This window comes from Labeo rohita, chromosome 21 (assembly GCF_022985175.1).
Source record: "Labeo rohita strain BAU-BD-2019 chromosome 21, IGBB_LRoh.1.0, whole genome shotgun sequence".
Taxonomy (NCBI): domain Eukaryota; kingdom Metazoa; phylum Chordata; class Actinopteri; order Cypriniformes; family Cyprinidae; genus Labeo; species Labeo rohita.
In genome coordinates this window covers 8,218,701-8,230,755 of record NC_066889.1, presented here as the reverse complement: position 1 = coordinate 8,230,755, position 12,055 = coordinate 8,218,701, and positions in this window count along the sequence as shown.

The following is a 12,055-nucleotide window of genomic DNA, read 5'->3' as shown; positions in this document are numbered from 1 at the left end:
GTTTAATAAATTATGTGCGCCTTGTGATAAGGGAGGGTTGGGATTACCAGATCCTCGGCTCTATCAGATATCCTTTGAAATGACCAAATTAGCCATGCATTGGCACAATAATACCCAATTAGACTGGGTTACTATTGAAAAAACCTTGTCATGGCCATACAGCCCTACTGAGCACCTGTCTCAGTGTTTAGACACAACCACAAATCCTGTTATGAAGCACTCAAGAGAGGTATGGGCAAAGATTTACAAGATGCATAAATTATCACAATGTAGACAACCATAATCTTGTACAGAAGTATAATTTAAAGGGAAAAGATCATTTTTGGAAATATCTTCAAATCAGAAATTGTGTTTTCACAAAAATTCAGCGCACGGACGGAAATCATATCTTGGACTTCCTAACACTGCCTCATCCTCAACAAAAAGCCTCTGTATTCTACAAGACGGCCAACCATGTGCTCAGCAATGACTGCATTAATTTAAAGACAATATGGGAGAAGGACATTGGGTTTGTAATCAGGGACGAAGACTGGAAAAGAATTTTGTCAAATACTGGCAAATATGTAAGAGAAGCTAAAGGACAATTTACACAGTATACAATCATACACAGGTTTTATTTGACACCTTATAGACTCAGTAGAATGGGTCTGACTAATAATAATGTTTGCTGGAAATGTCAAAAGGATATAGGTACTTTTATACATTGTATCTGGGACTGTCCACTTATTCAGCCTTTATGGCACCAAACTTTAAACATTTTGAGCAAATGGCTTGGAACAACAATACCATTCTCACCAAGGTTGTGTCTATGGGTGACAGGGAGCAGATGCCAAATATTACAAAGGGAGAGTTCTCTGTGATCATGGTGGGGGTCTCTGTGACGGCTAGAGTCATTTTGAGACACTGGAAAACTCCCAAAACCCCAGAGTTAAAATAATGGGTCAATATAATGACTAAGAAAGCTTTGTACGAACATTTGTTGTACAAACTACATAATAAGAACAAAGCAGGGGTTCCTGTGGGTATTCCGGTTTGGGAAGACTTTTGGTCTTTTGTGATGCTGTCTTTACAGGCGACACAATAATTTTACCTTTTGATATTTTTATTTTTGGTAATATTATTTACTTATTTTCTCTCTCCTTAATTAGTATTCCATCTGTCTCTGTTAATTACAGCCACTGTGTAAATTCTGCATTTGAAGATGCTGAGGGGAACGAGGAATCAAGAATTTTATCTCTGAACTTATACCACTATGGCACTGTCATGATCCAAGGCTTGGAGCCTGCCCTCCAAGCATTTACAGTTTACTTTATACAAATTAAACAGCAGACACAGCTTAATACAAGTCTCATACAGGATCATACAGATATAAATACAAACTCATCTCCCGTAAAAGACATCAAAAAGAAGACAATATCTGCAACAACCTTAATTCAATCTCCCATGTCAAAAATGAAAGAGAAATTTTAACTTCTGGAAATAGACATGGTGGAATTAAAAGAATTAATAATGTCCCATTTGAAGACAACAGCAACTTGGAGCAGCTTACAAAGGACATGATGAATTTAAAACAAGAGACTGAATACCTGCTGAAAAACATAGAACAGATGTCAAAGGAACTTCAGGAAGCCAGAGAAGAGCTGAAAGAGACGACATTCAGAAGACAAATCACAGAAATTAAAACAGAAATGCAGGAAGAATTATCTGTCTTGAAATCAGAACTTCAAAAGAAAGTGTCACACGCACCGGATCACGTGAGGTCACGAGGCACCGGAAGTAATCTCCGCGGGTATATAAACAGGAAATAAGGTTTGGTTGGCACCAGACATTGAGTTCATGTTGAACTGCTGTGTAGGTCGCTCTCTACTCTCCTCTCAAACTCACGTGAGTACCGCTCTTCGGAGCTATTTATATACCTGTCTGTGTGCGTGTGAGAACGCGGATTTCCTGGTGGGAATCTCTACTCCGTAAACGGAGCGTTCTCAGATTAACCGCGTGGTTAACCTGCTCATTCGTGTGTTTCCCCGTTTGAGTCCTCCATCATGCTACACAGGGACCTTCCTCGATCATTCATTTCCTGTCTTGCCTCCGTGAATGGTCCCGGCAGATTTGGAACAACTGTGGGGAGTAATACAGCAGCAGGCCGTGGAAATCGTGAATCTGCAGCAGGAGTTGGTGAATTTCCGGACGGAGATCACCGCGCTGCGTTCCGAAACCGCTGGTCTTCGGGCGGAGTGCGCGATCCTCCGTTCGGATCTCACCGCCCTGCAAGCGGATCACGATGACCTGGCCGCTGCTCGAACTCCCCCCGCCGAACCAATCCGTCAAATTCCTCCTCCCAATCAACCCAAAATCTCACTTCCGGACAAATGGGATGGGTCCGGTACCAGGTGTGATGTGTTTCTCACTAACCTCTCTCTTGTGTTTGAGTTTCAGCCATCACGATACCCCACAGACCGCAGCCGGATCGCTCTTCTCACATCACTCCTCACGGGGCAGGCAGCAGAGTGGGCTACGGCGGTTCTGAGAGCCGACGGTGACTCCGCCCACTCTTACCCCGCGTTCACAGCCGAACTCAGAACCGCCTTCCAACATCCTGAGAGCGAAGTGGAGGTTGACTCTCGCCTGTACCATCTGAAACAAGGAGGGCGCAGCGTCAGCAAATACACCACTGAGTTTCGCACCCTTGCCGTTCAAACCACCTGGAGCGATGCTGCTCTCCGCACAGCCTATTATGAAGGACTCTCCAGGTGTCAATCCTCTTGGGCCACCAACGGATCGTGACCAGCGCATTCGTTGACTCGGGTGCGGCTGGGAATTTCATCGATCAAGCTTATGCTGCCCAACTGGGGATTGTAACCGAGGTGTTATCCCAACCTCTGAACATCACAGCCATTAACGGTCGCCCCCTAAATTTCAGCCCCATCACTCACTGCACCAAGGATCTAACTCTGATTATCAGCACGCACTCTGAGACCATTAAATTCTACATCACCAAGATCTCCTCACCTCCCATCATCCTCGGACACCCGTGGCTGGTCACTCACGACCCCTTCATCTCCTGGACATCTAATCGGATTGTACACTGGGGTGCAACTTGTCAGGAGCTCTGTCTCCGGGCTAAGGTTGGGACGTGTTCAGGGGAGTCCGAGGCCTCCGATGTCGACCACGAGGCCATTCCCGTCCAGTACCGTGACCTGGCTGAAGTCTTTAGCAAGCGCAGCGCAGCCCGGCTGCCTCCTCATCGCCCCTACGACCTCGCCATCGATCTCGTGCCAGGCGCGGTACCACCCCGCGGCCACCTGTACTCTCTGTCGGCGAAAGAACAACTTGCTATGGAGGATTATGTGGCTGAACGACTCCGTGCCGGTACCATCCGTCCATCCAGCTCTCCCGCGGCTGCGGGGTTCTTATTTGTCAAGAAGAAGGACGGGGGTCTCCGCCCTTGTGTCGACTACCGGGGGCTCAACCAGATCACCATCAAGAACCGTCATCCACTTCCTCTTACCAACACCGCCCTGGACGCCCTCTCTGGTGCCCACTTCTTTACGAAGTTGGATTTACGGAGCGCTTACAACCTGGTACGCATCAGGGAGAGTGATGAGTGGAAGACGGCCTTCATAACCCCCACCGGTCACTACGAGACCCTCGTTATGCTGTTCGGTTTATGCAACAGTCCAGCGGTCTTTCAACTCTTCATCAATGACGTTCTCCGGGACATGCTGGGTAGATGGTGCTATGCCTACCTTGATGACATCCTGATCTACTCAAAGACTCTGGAAGAGCATACCCAGCATGTCTGAGCAGTTCTACAGAGGTTGCTGGCCCACCAGTTGTTCTGTAAGTTGGAAAAATATGCTTTCCACCAGCACACCACCACATTCCTTGGTTTCGTCATATCTGCTCAGGGTGTGGCCATGGATCCCCAGAAGTTGGAAGCTGTGCGCTCGTGGCCCCTACCCACATCGCTCAAGCAGCTACAACGTTTTCTGGGGTTTGCCAACTTCTATAGGCGTTTCATCCGGGGCTTCAGTTCAACTGCAGCACCTCTCACTGCTCTCACTAAACCATCTCGCGGAGAATTTCACCTCACCCCGGAAGCCATTCAAGCCTTCAGAACACTCTGCCACCAATTCACCTCTGCTCCTGTCCTCATTCACCCCGATCCAGCCAAACCCTTCATTGTGGAGGTGGACGCCTCCGATGTGGGCGTAGGAGCCGTTCTCTCACAGAGCGGTCTAGATGAGAAACTACATCCATGTAGTTTCTTCCCCAGAAAGTTCAATCCCACACAACAGCGCTACGGAGTAGGGGACCGTGAACTGTTGGCCATCAAGTGGGCTCTGGAGGAATGGCATCACTGGCTCCAGGGTGGCGGTGACCCATTCACCGTCTGGACCGATCACCAGAACCTCACGGTCATCCGACAAACCAAACAGCTCAACCCCAGGCAGGCGCGGTGGGCATTATTCTTCGAACACTTCAACTTCCACCTCTCCTATCCTCCAGGTTCAAAAAATACCAAAGCTGATGCACTCTCCCGTCAACACCAAAAAGACACCACCACCTCGGAGCCCGCGCCTGTCCTGCCTCTTCATATCATCCTGGCTCCCATCCAGTGGGGGTTAGAAGAGAGAGTCCGCCAAGGTCACAGCCAGGAACCCCCTCCATCGGACACACTCACTGGACGCCTCTTCGTCCCGAGCGCCCTGCGCCAGGAGGTGCTTCAGTGGGGACACGATTCCACCCTGGCGGGCCATCCGGGAGTCCAGAGGACAGTCAACTTCATCACTCGAGCGTTTTGGTGGAGGACACTGAGGAGGGACGTACAGGAGTACGTCCAGGCTTGTAACATCTGTGCCCGCTCCAAGACCATCAACGCGCCCTCCACCGGGGAGTTACAGCCCCTCCCCGTACCCAAACGTCCCTGGACTCACATCTCCCTCGACTTTGTCACTGGACTCCCTGATTCCCAAGGAAAGAACACCATCCTTACCATCGTGGATTGTTTCTCCAAAGCTGTGCACCTGGTGGCTCTCCCCAGACTCCCCTCTGCCAAAACCACCGCAGAGTTAATTCTTGAACACGTAGTCCGCCTGCATGGGTTCCCCAAGGACATCGTCTCGGACAGAGGGCCCCAGTTCACGGCCAAGTTCTGGCAGGCCTTCTGCTGTCTGGTCGGTACCACCTCCAGTCTGTCATCCGGGTTCCATCCTCAGACTAACGGCCAGACGGAGCGGGCCAACCAACAACTGGAGCGCTACCTCCGATGCTTTGCCAGCAAGCATCAGCGCTCTTGGGCTAGATACCTCGTTTGGGCTGAACTATCCAACAACCTCCACACCTCCTCCACCACTGGCCTAAGTCCCTTCGAGGTGTGCTACGGATTTCAACCTCCCATATTCGAACATCAGGAGCCGGAGGTTGAAGTTCCGTCCGCCCAACAGTTGGTCCGCCGGTGTCGGCGGCTCTGGAACCACGCTCGTGCTGCCATTCAGAAGACCAACCAACGTTACATCATTCAGCACCGCCGCCGAAACTCTCCAGGACGATTGTTTCATGTGGGTGACAGGGTTTATCTATCCACCCGGAACATCAATCTCAAGACGGACTCCAAAAAACTCACCTCTCGTTACATTGGCCCCTTCAAGATCACTCACCGATTAAACCCTGTCACCTTCCGGCTCCAGCTGCCTGCTTCCCACCGGATCCATCCCGTCTTCCACCAATCCCAACTAAAACCTGTTTTCTTTTCTCCTCTGTCTCCCCAGATTCCCGCTCCCCCCCCACCCACCCCGGATCATTGACGGTGGTCCTGCCTACACCGTCCGGAGAATCCTCGACTTGCGTCGCCGTGGCCGTGGCATCCAGTATTTAGTCGACTGGGAGGGCTACGGTCCGGAGGAGCGGTTGTGGGTTCCCGGGCGGTTCATCCTGGACCCCACTCTCATCCAGGACTACCGTCGTCAGGTATCCGCCTCTCCGGGTCCGTCTGGTGCCGGCCCTGGAGGGGGGGGGGTACTGTCACACGCACCGGATCACGTGAGGTCACGAGGCACCGGAAGTAATCTCCGCAGGTATATAAACAGGAAATAAGGTTTGGTTGGCACCAGACATTGAGTTCATGTTGAACTGCTGTGTAGGTCGCTCTCTCAGACTCACGTGAGTACCGCTCTACGGAGCTATTTATATACCTGTCTGTGTACGTGTGAGAACGTGGATTTCCTGGTGGGAATCTCTACTCCGTAAACGGAGCGTTCTCAGATTAACCGCGTGGTTAACCTGCTCATTCGTGTGTTTCCGCGTTTGAGTCCTCCATCACGCTACACAGGGACCTTCCTCGATCATTCATTTCCTGTCTTGCCTCCGTGACTGAAAGATTAACTTATAAATAACATGAAGGAACAACTGCTTCATGATTCATCTTCCAAAGGATCTCACGTGAAACACTTGACCTGTCTAGAGATCCCAACTGTCAATCACCTGCAGTTGATGAGCCTCACTCTTCATCAGATCCACAGACCAAAGACAACAGCACCGCTCCAGACAACCCCACCAAAACAGAAGCTCTTATTCTCATCGACTTCAATGAAGAATATGTAAACGAAAAAATGTTATTTCCAAAAATGAAAGCACAGAAAATGCGGTGCCCAAATACAAGTAAAGCTCTTAAGATCTTATCCAATAAAAATCTGAATGAAACATACAAACATATCATAATCCACACAGGAACAAATGACTTGCGTGTAATGGTCACATATTTGGGCACATGGTATATCAGACAACACCAGTCATTACTCCAAGAACCAGCTGTGACAATGTAATCAGCATAAATGGGAAGCAGATGTTAAAGCTTTGTAAAGGTCTAGGGCTGTATATCATAAATGGCAGAACCAGGGGAGATTCCTTCGGTAGATTTACTTACTGCTCCAAATTAGGAGCCAGTGTTGTTGATTATTCAATTACAGACATTGACCCAAATGTTATTAATGCCTTTACAGTTAGACCTCAACTTCCCATTTCTGACCACTGCCAAACGGTACTTTACCTGAAACAGTCATGTGACAAGGTCAGAACTCCTCTGCAGCATCCAATCTTAACTGTATGTTTCCAACTTTGGCAGCTATATCTAACATTAAACAACAAAACAAACACAGAACAAACAAACAAATTTAAAAAGAATACATGGTTTGATAATGAATGTAAATGTCTCAGAAAAGACCTTCGACGGCTTGCTAACAAAAAGCATAAAGAACCAGCCAATCAGACCCTACGGCTTGCCTACTTAAACTGTTTGAAACATTATAAAAAGCTCATTTGCAATAAAATAGATCAATATTATAAAGCTAAAATTGATGAAATCAATGAATCAATAGACCAAAACAATTTCTGGAATCTCTTTAAAAATTTTGAAAGCCCCAAATCAGAAACATTACTCCAGTGTGGCACAGTCCCATTGGATATGTTTATAACAACATCAGAAATTACAGAGCACATTAAAAACCTAAAATTAAAGAAGGCATGTGGACAAGACAACATTAGTAATGAAATGCTCAAACTCAGCAGCCCTTACATAATTCAAGCCCTAACAAAATTATTCAATTTGATTTTAGTGTCTGGTGACTTTCCTGAGACCTGGATTGAAGGACTGATAGTATGTAATTTAACAGATATATGCTGCTAAATTACAGTTGTATACTGTAGATGACAAAACGGCATTTTGCTGTTAATTTCAAAAACAGCAGCACACTGTATTTTTATAGTAAGATGCTGGCAACCACAGCTGCCAGTAGATTACCGTTTTTTTACGGGGAAATTTTTTACAGTGTACCTATATATAAAAAAGGAGACAAATTTGATCCCAATAATTACTGTGGCATTTGTGTGGGAAGTAACTTAGCAAAGCTTGTCTTCAATATAATAAACAGCCGCATAGTGACATTCCTTACAAGACACAACATTCTAAATAAATCACAAATTGGCTTCTTACCAAAACAACGTACATCCGACCACATCTAATCTCTCCACACTCTAATTAACAAAAATCTAAAGGGAAAACAAAGGAAAATATTTACATGTTTTGTTGATTTCAAAAAAGCTTTCGACTCTGTATGGCATGATGGCTTACTATACAAATTATTACAAACTGGCATTGGTGGAAAAACATTCAATGTTATACAATCCATGTATAAAAACAGCAAATGTGCGGTCAAAAATGGGAATCTCAGAACTGCGTTCTTCCAGCAGGGTCGTGGAGTGAGGCAGGGATGTAGTCTGAGCCCAACCCTGTTTAACATCTACATCAACAAGCTGGCAGAAGCTCTAGACCGTTCTGACGGCATCCCAAGCCTTGCTCTGCACGACTCTGAAGTAAAATGCCTTCTGTATGCAGATGACCTGGTTCTGCTGTCCCCTACAGCTGAGGGTCTCCAACACAGTCTGGCCCTGCTGGAACAGTATTGTGAGGAATGGGCACTAACAGTAAACCTGGACAAAACCAGAGTCATGGTGTTCCAGAAGAAGGCCAGGTCTCAGGGAAACAGATACCAGTTCAGTTACGGAGGAGAAGTCCTAGAGCACAGCACCAGTGTTACGAATCTGGTCGGTGTTCTGCGGACCGCTCACCACCAGATGTCACCCTCACTCTACTTACACACACACACAGTCTGTTGCATTCCACCCCGGACTTCATTACCCATCAGCCACCACTCGTGTCACCCGCGTCCAATCAGAGACTGTATAAAAGCCCCGGACCTTCCCAGTGCACTTCACGGATTGTTGTGATTGTATTGTTGTATTTGTTTCGTTAGCGTTTCCTAGTTTCCCAGTGTTTAGTTCTCTTGCCTGGCCCATCCCGTTTTCGACCGTACGCCGCCTGCCTTTTCGGACTCTCGCTCTTGCTTATTGGATTATTCTCTACGATTGCCTGTTATATTCCTGTCTGCTCCTGTCTCGACCCTGCCTGTAAGACCATGTCTTTGTCACGTCCTACAAATAAAAGCTCGCACATGGATCCGCTCGCCTCTCGCCTCTCACTCGTTGTTACAGAACAATCCGTCACTACAGGATCCAGCAGCTTCACCCCCGGACAATCAGCCGATACGGACACAGACAGAACTCTATGCCGGATCAAGCAAGGACCAAACACACTCGAACAATATACCCGTGAGTTTCTGGCCATAGCCAACTATTCCACCCTCCCGGACAGTATAATAATAGAAATATTTTGCGATGGGGTAAATCAGCCTTTGAGGGCGAGGCTGAGACGCGAGGGTCCGCGTTCATCGCTCGCTGCATTTTTGAACTTTGCTTTGTTGTGTGTGGGTTCGCCGTGCACCGTAGAGGTCGCGGAGAGGGAATGCGACAACGGGGCAAGGGCGACCGTGCGTCCCGCTTGCAGATGGACGGTCATGCTGGAGCACGATCCCACAAACACGTTTGCCGCCTGGATCGCTCGTGAAATGGCGGCCGTGTCGGAGCACGCTGGAGCAATGGCGACGGCTATGAATAGCGCTGCTCTAATGGCGGCGACGGCGGAGCCCGTTCACAAAATGGCGGCGAGAACAGAACTCCCTCACGTCACAGCTGCCATACCAGAGTCAAGTCAAGTTACAGCTGCATTTCCTGAGTCAAGTCAAGTTTCCAAGTCAAGTCAAGTTGCAGCTGTATTTCCTGAGTCATGTCAAGTTTTCAAGTCAGGTCAAGCTACAGCTGTGTTTCCTGAGTCGAGTAAAGTCACAGCTGCCACCCCTGAGTCAAGTCAAGCTACAACTGCTGTTCCTGCGTCAAGTCAAGTCAGAACCGCTCTTAAGGCAATTCAAGTTAAAACTGTGTTTCCTGTGTCAAATCAAGCCAGAACTGTTGTTCCTGTGTCAGGTCAAATTACAGCTGTTGCCTCTGTCTCAAGTCAAATTACAGCCATCTTTCCTGAGCCACTGCACAAGATGGCTGCCACGCCAGAGCCATTGCACAAGATGGCTGCCACGCCAGAGCCACTGCGCAAGATGGCCGCCATTTCCAAGCAACTGCATAAGATGGCCGCCGTCTCCAAGCCACTCCACAATATGGACGCCATTCCAGAACCTGTGGTCAGCACCCGGACGCCACCTGTGGTCATGATGGCCCACGTGCTGGACACACCCCTAATGACGGTATGGGCAGCTAAAGTGGCGCTCCTTCATGTCGCGGCGGCTACCCCTGAGTCAAGTCAAGACACAGAGTCAGGTCAAGACACAGAGTCAAGTCAAGCCAAAGTTGTCGTTCTCCATGAGTCAAGCCAAGTCACAGCTGTTCCCAACGAGTCAAGTCACGTTACAGCTGTTGTTCCTGAGTCAAGCCATGTTGTTCTTGAGTCCAGTCACGTTACAGCTGTTGTTCCTGAGTCAAGCCATGTTGTTCCTGAGTCAAGTCACGCTACAGCTGTTGTTCCTGAGTCAAGCCATGATGTTCCTGAGTCAAGTCCCATTACAGCAGATCTCCATGAGCCAAGCCAGGTTACCGCAGATCCTTATGAGCCAAGTCAAGCTGCTGCTGTTATTCCAGAGCCAAGTCAAGCCTCAGCCGCTGCTCCAGAGTCAAGTCAGGCTACAGCTAAAGCCTCCAGGTCCAGTCAAGCTTCCAGGTCCAGTCAAGCTTCCAAGTCCAGCAACATCAGGGCTGTCGTTCCTGCGCCAAGCAACGTCCAGACTGTCGTACCTGCATTAAGCAACGTCAAGGCGGTTATTCCTGAGTCAAGCAAAGTCGATGTCGTGGTCCCTGAGTCAAGTAAAGTCATTGATCTTCACAAGCCAGTTCAAGTCACCGCTGGTCTTCACATGTCAAATCAAGTCACTGCTGATCTCCATGAGCCAAGTCAAGTCACCGTTGATCTCCATGAGTCAAATCAGGTCATGTCCCGCCTGACGGTCCAAGTCACGTCCTCTCCGATGGCCCAGAGCCAAGTCACGTCCCGTCTGATCACCCAGAGCCTTACCATGCCCCGTCCGACGGCCCAGAGCCTTACCGTGCCCCGTCCAACGGCCCTGAGTCAGGTCATGCCCCGTCCGACGACCCTAAGTCAAGTCACATCTCGTCAGACATCCCAAGATCACGGCCTATCATGATAGCCAGCGTACTGGACCCACCACAACCTCCCGCTGCTGCTCTTCCTTTAATGGCGGTTGCCATTTGGTGTGTGTGGGCTGCACACTGTGCCCCTGAGGCCACGTCTGTTCACAAGTCAGCTTCTGAGGCCACGTCTGTTCCCAAGTCAATCCCTGAGGCCACGTCTGGTCACAAGTCGGCTCCAGAGCTCCCCTCACTTGGAGAAGCCATGCCAATGCCTCCTGAGGTGTCAGCCTTGGCTGTAGATCCTCCCATGTAGGCAGCATCCCCCTATAACCTCTCTGCTTCTCCCCTTGTTCTGTCAGCCTCCTCTGTCCCTGTTCTCCCCAGGTCCCAGACCATGACGCAGGTTCCAGTTCCGCCCCGGAGGGCTGCAGGGCCCCCTGTTCCGCCCCGGAGGGCTGCAGGGCCCCCTGTTCCGCCCCGGAGGGCCTGTTTCGCCCCAGAGGGCTGCGGCACCTCCTGCTCCGCCTCCTGTTCCGCCCTGGAGGGCTGCTGCGCCTTCTCCCCCTGTTCTGTCTGCCTCCTCTGTCCCTGCTTTCCCCAGATCCCAGACCGTGACACAGATTCCTGTTTCACCCGGGAGGGCTGCTCCGCCTCCTGCTCCGCCTCCTGTCCCGCCCTGGAGGGCCGCTCCGCCTCCTGTCCCGCCTCGGAGGGCTCCTGCGCCTCCTGCTCCACCCTGGAGGGCATACGCACCTCACGATCTGCCTCCGGCTCCGCCCTGGAGGGCTCTTGCGTCGCCTGCTCCGCCTCCGGCTCCGCCCTGGAGGGTTCCTGCTCTGCCGGTCCTGCCTCAATCACCGGGTCCTCCGCAGGGACCTGGTCCTCCAGCCCTCGCCCTGTCTCGCTCCCGCCCCACCGCTCCCCTGGACTGTTATTCTGTTGGAGCGCTTGGAAGCCCCTCCTTGGGGGGGGGGCTATGTTACGAATCTGGTCGGTGTTCTGCGAA